The sequence below is a fragment of the Hyposmocoma kahamanoa genome, unplaced genomic scaffold, assembly GCF_003589595.1.
Source record: "Hyposmocoma kahamanoa isolate Upper Pololo Valley unplaced genomic scaffold, ASM358959v1 232, whole genome shotgun sequence".
Lineage (NCBI taxonomy): Eukaryota > Metazoa > Arthropoda > Insecta > Lepidoptera > Cosmopterigidae > Hyposmocoma > Hyposmocoma kahamanoa.
The window spans coordinates 4,965,601-4,972,052 of NW_020653750.1; positions in this window are offsets into that span (position 1 = coordinate 4,965,601).

A 6,452-nucleotide genomic window follows, 5' to 3' on the forward strand; every position below is an offset into this window, starting at 1 on the left:
TGAGTTTGGGTGTAATTTGTGGTTGTCTATGTGTGTGTCCATGGCACCCGCGACACAGGGTTTCCCTAGTGCGGGGCTATGTTGAGTGTGTGCGTTATTATTATTTATTATTATATCTGAAACAAAAAAAAAATGTGCTTGAGCTTAATATGTTCCAGGTTCTGTAGTCTAGGGCGGCAAGACGAATTTATTTCTTCAAGCTTTTTAGTCTTTGTGAACTGTCGTAGAGTAGAAGACGCTTTAGAATTAGCTTAACGCTTCATAGAAGATATTAGTCTCATTTTGATTTTTTATGAGTATTAACCTTTAATTGAAGCGTAATAAACGTCAATTTCTTATAATTGAACACAAGGAAAAATTCCTTTGACCTCACCGAACTCGAATTTGCGTCTGTGTCAGACTAAGACCACCGGTCTCGGTGATGGGAGCAGGGGCTCCGTTCGCCAGTAAGTAAGTGTGGCAGTCTCGAGGAGGTCTACGGGGTGGTGTGGCCCGCTTCGTCGTGAAGAGAGGGAGGGGAGGACGTAGCTCCTCTCAGGTGCTGGGGGGGTTCACTAGAGCACCCGAGAAGGCCACTGTGGGGTTTCTTTAGGGGGTAGAAGTCATAGGCATAGCGTCTCCGCTGCTCCCGCGGCGGAGAGGTTATTATCCTAGGAGGATTTCCCCACGAAAAAAGGGCCACTGGTCTCACTGCGCCGAGCAGTGGCGAATTTGTAGTAATTTCACAAAAATATAAAGTGAATTTTATCTTGATATTCAAAATTAAGTGAAATATCAATTTAAAAAAAAGCAATGACACAAAACTTTTCACCCCATAAGCGTATGCTAACAAAAACGCAGATATTGGACAAGATGCACCTTGTATAAAAGCACCAATGGAGCCGATGACCAAATAAAGCTATTCAGGTGCGTTCAGTTTTAAAAGTTCCCAATCACTTAGAGGTTTTATTGCCTTCAAAAATATATTATTTTTTATATTAGGTATTACTTATATATTGCCGATGATGAATTTGACCGGCGGAAAATCAGAGTGGGGAAGATTTGTATTATTTCACGATGTACATATTGTGTACTATTATATTAATATTACTATATTAAAACAAATTTTCGCCTTTTATTTATGATATTATCAGCTTTTTGCTAATTATTTACTATAATTTCGAGGGCCGACTAAAACGAACTTGTTATAACTAAATTGAGGAAGTCCAAAACCCGGATCAAGAGTACTTTTAACCAACGAGCATGTATGAAAGCACTGATGCATGTTGATGATGCGAAATATGTGTGTTAGGATCGTGTCTAGTGGAAGGCTATTTTCTCTGCCTACCTCGATGGGGAAATGGCGTGAATTATATGCGTGTGTGTATATTTCAATGCAATATTTATGTACTGTTGAAATTAATTACGTTCCTGTCTACGTAAGTCCCATTGATACTAGATTGAATTGTTCTGTGAGATTAAATTAAGCTGGTTTATATTTAAGTACACACAGACATAAGTGTTATTCGCTACCGCTGTGGGTTGTAAAAAATACAGCGGAGCATCCGGTATGTGTATAAAGTTTCGCGGCTAGAGCGAAACCGGAATACCGCATCATATCGTCCAGATTGGCGGTATCTTTTCGCGTGACTCGTTAAACAGGTGCCGCTGCAGTATGCAGGATCAGTGGCAAATTCATGCCTCCGCACACCCCACAAATCAGTTAGTAATGATTAGTTAACATAATAATAGTAAATCAATAATGGACTTCGCTACCCACAGTGGTAGGGATATACGCTTAAGTGTGAACAGTGGGAATACTGCTTACCCAGTTGGATTTCGTTACTCACGAGAATATCGCCTTTAACTGAATAGGCCTTTTTATCGCTGTCTTTATGTTGATTAGTTTTAGTAAGTGTTCCTGCACACCTCTTAAGTACAAATTACGCAATATTTTAATTTTTTTAGTACTTAAAAATACATGCCACGCCGATTTTGGTCGGTTATCGATCGAAAATCCATCAGCACCGTCCCGGATGTGATTGGACGACATGCGCATATGTTTAGTACCCACTAAATCTGACGTAAATAGACAAACCTCTTTACGCTTTATTAACATTTCTGTCAGTTCCAAGTCATCTGTATATTTGTTTCTCCGCAAACTGGCTGATACAATAGCTGACGAAGTAGACTTTCTTGAGTCAGATGTGTCTATAAATTGATTAAGTAGAACTTTATTTTGTGTTATATTTGAAAGTTTAATAATTGTGCCATGGGCGAAATAGACGTGTTGATTCAATTGATTGTTCGAAACATCAGAACTTTTGTAATCTACTAGTGGTTAAGAGTGTGTTATGACTTGACAGTCCGTGCAGTCCGACAGTTCTTGACAGTCGTCTTTACAAAGTTGCAATCTTTATATGATTTTATGATGAGATTCCGGTAGACGTTTACAACTACAGTGAAATAAAAACTTTATACTAAAGGTTATTAACCGCTTCTGCTTACTTGGATGACAAAAATCCGCATTAGTGAACCGCTAAAAGAGGAAGAACCGCAAAGAGCTAAAGCTCTTGCAATATTGTAAAAATGATAAATGTGTTTAAATATATATTTACAAAGAGCAACCCCAAGAGTTTTTTCTCAGGAGAATTTGCTCTACAAATAAGTAGTAAAATTTTATCATTATGACAATTTCAAGTGTAATTTGCTTACCTATGAATAAAGATAATTTGTATTTCAGTTTAACAAAGTTTGAATGAGTGACCAGATTCTTATTTGTATGTACGCAACTTCCACTTGGGGGTTGTTTCATATTAGGTATAAATAGTAAGGTAACGGTTTTAAGTTTTTTTATTTGTTCGAGTAAAACAATATAATTACGAGAATGTGAAGATGCGGTTAGAGGTAAGTAATAGCGTAAGATTACCATAAGAATATCCTGTATAATATCAGAATTAGTTTTCAATGGTTCTAGAACACAATTTCCGTTGTTTATTATTTTTTTTAATACTCACTTTAGAGCAATGGTGGCAGCAATACTAAAAGGTACCAAAGCGCTACAAGCCAACGAACGTTCCCAGCCTAAAGAGAAAGCTTAAACAAAACAGAAGATGGTAGATCCTATTAGATTGGCTACAACTGATAATTTGGCACGCATTCCGTCTTTCAATTGCACCTTGTTCCTATTGAACAGACAAAAATTTAAAACAAAAGGAAAATCGCTATTGAATCTATGAACATTTTGGAAATATTATAAAGTCATATCTCGTTGAGTTTGATTGAAAGAAAAAGTCTAACCTCCTAAATACGTAGGACGTAACCATAATATAATAAGATGTAATCTTACGCCAGGTAAATTAAACTTACTCTGATACTTTTTTTGATAGCAAAGTTGAAATCATTTTCTGTGTCGAACCAAGTCATGTCTTGTCGAAGAACAGACCTAAAAAATATCTTTCGTATTCGAATAATCTGAAATAATATCAAAGTTTTTGAACATTTCTCATTTTGCCCTCGAAGACTATTTAATGATACTTTTGTGGTGACAGTTTACTTTTAAAATCATGCACTTAGTTAAACTCCAAGATTAGATTACATACTTCGAGATTTAGTTAAGTAAAATGGTAACACAGTTAGGCTCAACTCACACTGGCGCAGAGTCGAAGCGTCGCGACGCGTCATGTTTTTCGCCTATAGCATATTCATCTCTATTTTCCCATCATTATGGTACAAATTCGTGTTATGCAAATATGGAATGGCGCGTCAACGCGCGCCTTCGCGCGTCGCTTTGTGTTACTTGCGCGCAGTGACGCGTCAGATGTCGACCACACTGTGATCCGTGCGCGCTAATGCGCGAGTCTTCGCGATATGCGGCGCCATGCATTGTAGTTGAAAAACAGGACGCGACGCGGCGCTTCGACTCTGCGTCAATGTCAGTTGAGCCTTACATTTGACAGCACGACTTTAGCAGCGTAAAGGCCCATTTAGATGGAGAGAGTTTCTCGCACGCTTCGTGACGAAAACTCGTACGCGATTATCGTACGCAATAATCGCCGTAAGATTATCGTATCATAATGTTTACACTCAGGCAAGAACTAAAATCTCGCCTACGATTATGTCATACGAGATTCGCAAGCAACTTAATCGCCTCGTCGACTGTTTACACAGAGAAATATGTAGTAAGGAGATTCTTGCTTACGAGTTTTCGACTTGTCTAAACACGATCTCGTATGACATTTTTTCAAGTTCATACGATTATCGTACAAATCGGTTCGAATCGTTTTGAGTGCGAGAATCGCCATTCGAGTTCAGTGATTACTGCGGTATTAACTGTGGACATATCGAAATGACGCAAAAATCATTCAAATTTGGAACTGCTGATAATATTAAGTTCATTGCATTGTAGACAAATATACATTTTTTTTTTCAAATTTTATAACATGTCTTAATCCAATTTTTTTTTCGTTCTCGTTTTATTAAGTCTTGTCTTAGAAAAGCAGTGATAATCAAAACACCCACGCGCACTGCACTCGTGGTAGAAACGGCTGGCACAGAAACTCGAAATACGATTATTGCTTTCGAGTTCTGTTTACACGGAGACGTTCAATATTGAAAGGCGAGGCGATTATCGCTCACATGGACGGTCGATAATCGCAAATGTTTAGACGAGGAATGTTTTTTATATTCTTTGGATAATCGTATCTTCGAGACGAGAAACTCTGTTCATCTAAATGGGCCTTTAACTTGTAAAGTCGCCCACAGCGTCACGCGATGTCGACACACGTCACTGATGATTAAACTGGTGGTGCATTTTAACGTTGCGAATGACAAACCTCATTTAGTTGAAAACCTAATTTGGGAGTATTAATCTGACAAAAAGAATGGAGGCAATGATCTTCCTCCGGCTATTGAGTTAGAAAAATAATTTGTCTTTAAGTAGAAGTAGCTTAGGTAACGCAGTTAGCTGTACTCTCAATTATAATACAAACATACCTGTTTTACGGCGCTCCAATTGATCATAGCAACTGAGGTCATGACTATCAACATACAGATACCATCGATGGTAATAGTACCAACAGCTAAAGCTATGCCGTCTTCAACTAGCGCTTCTATTCTGTCTTCATACGCTGCTTTTATTCTGGAAAAGATAAGACAACTATAGTTTCATCACATACCTATACTGAAATATAAAATATGCTATGTCTATATGACAATGAACCATTACAGCTGCAGACTTGGATATTGCACAGATTCTAAGGCAACTAGTCTAATATAATTTTTGACAGTGTTTTAGAGTAATTTAGTAAGATGTATGTTGGCGTAAAGACAAAAATGTAATTAACACAAATCATTGTAACATCGACGCAAACTTCAGAATATCACGAAAAGGTTTCTGGAGTAAATTTAGTTTAAGAGTTTTCTATTTAAGATTCCAAAAACTTAAATTTGGAAATTAAACTATTTCTTTTGGGAAACAGTTTTTTCAAACAAATCAACATTTCAGGCTTTACTGGTTTTCACGGTGATCATGGCTGTGTGCGATTTCACGATTTCACTGTGTGACAATAGCGAAAATCTAAGAACTGGGCAAAAAACCTACAATTTCAATATGGCGGCGCAACAACAACCTGAGTAGGTTTATCGTACACCGTAGACTTTTTGTTTTATAATAACTAAGTGACGGCACGAACCACGGACGAACAATTCGTGCGTCTGATAGTAAGCGATACGCCTGTCCGTTACAGTCGCAGTACCACTCAGAGCCTTAAATCGGATAGATCTGATCTGGGGCACTGCCACTGCGCCCGTCAGGGTGTCGGTGACATAAGTTGACAAGTCCCATGTCCCAATCTAATTTTCACCACCACCCGTACCCTTCAAAACCGGAATGCAGTAATGCTCTCACTGCTGCTTGGCGGCAGAAATAGGTAAGGTGGCAGTACTTTCTTGGACGAACTCTTTCAAAAAGAGCTCTGCTGCTACTATAATAATAAAATAATAAAGGACTAGATAAAAAAGTCAAACTTACAATCTTCTTCCACCTCTAAAAAATGTGGTCAAAGGTAGATAGTTAGATAATTGACCTGTATCAACGGAGTGCTTTACAAAGCTCGTCATCATTTCTGCAGCATCCACCGACTGCACTCAATAAAGCACCTACGATTGTCACGGTTCGTTCCCAAGTCGTTGAGTAGCAGAACTGATATTGGAAAAATAATTAAAATTATTGTTCACTCGCGTTAGAAATACAGTACAAAATCCACACTAAAAGGAATTTGCCGCTTATGATTCTTGATACTTTTATCAAATTTATCGATTATACCTACGATTGACCTACCAATAAATTATACGTTTAAATTTCAAGTATTCATTTCTTGATTATTCAGTATATAATATATGAGTATTTTGGAAAACATGGTTAGATTTTTTCCACAAAGAAGAAAATCTTTTAATTTTCGAACAAAACAGTG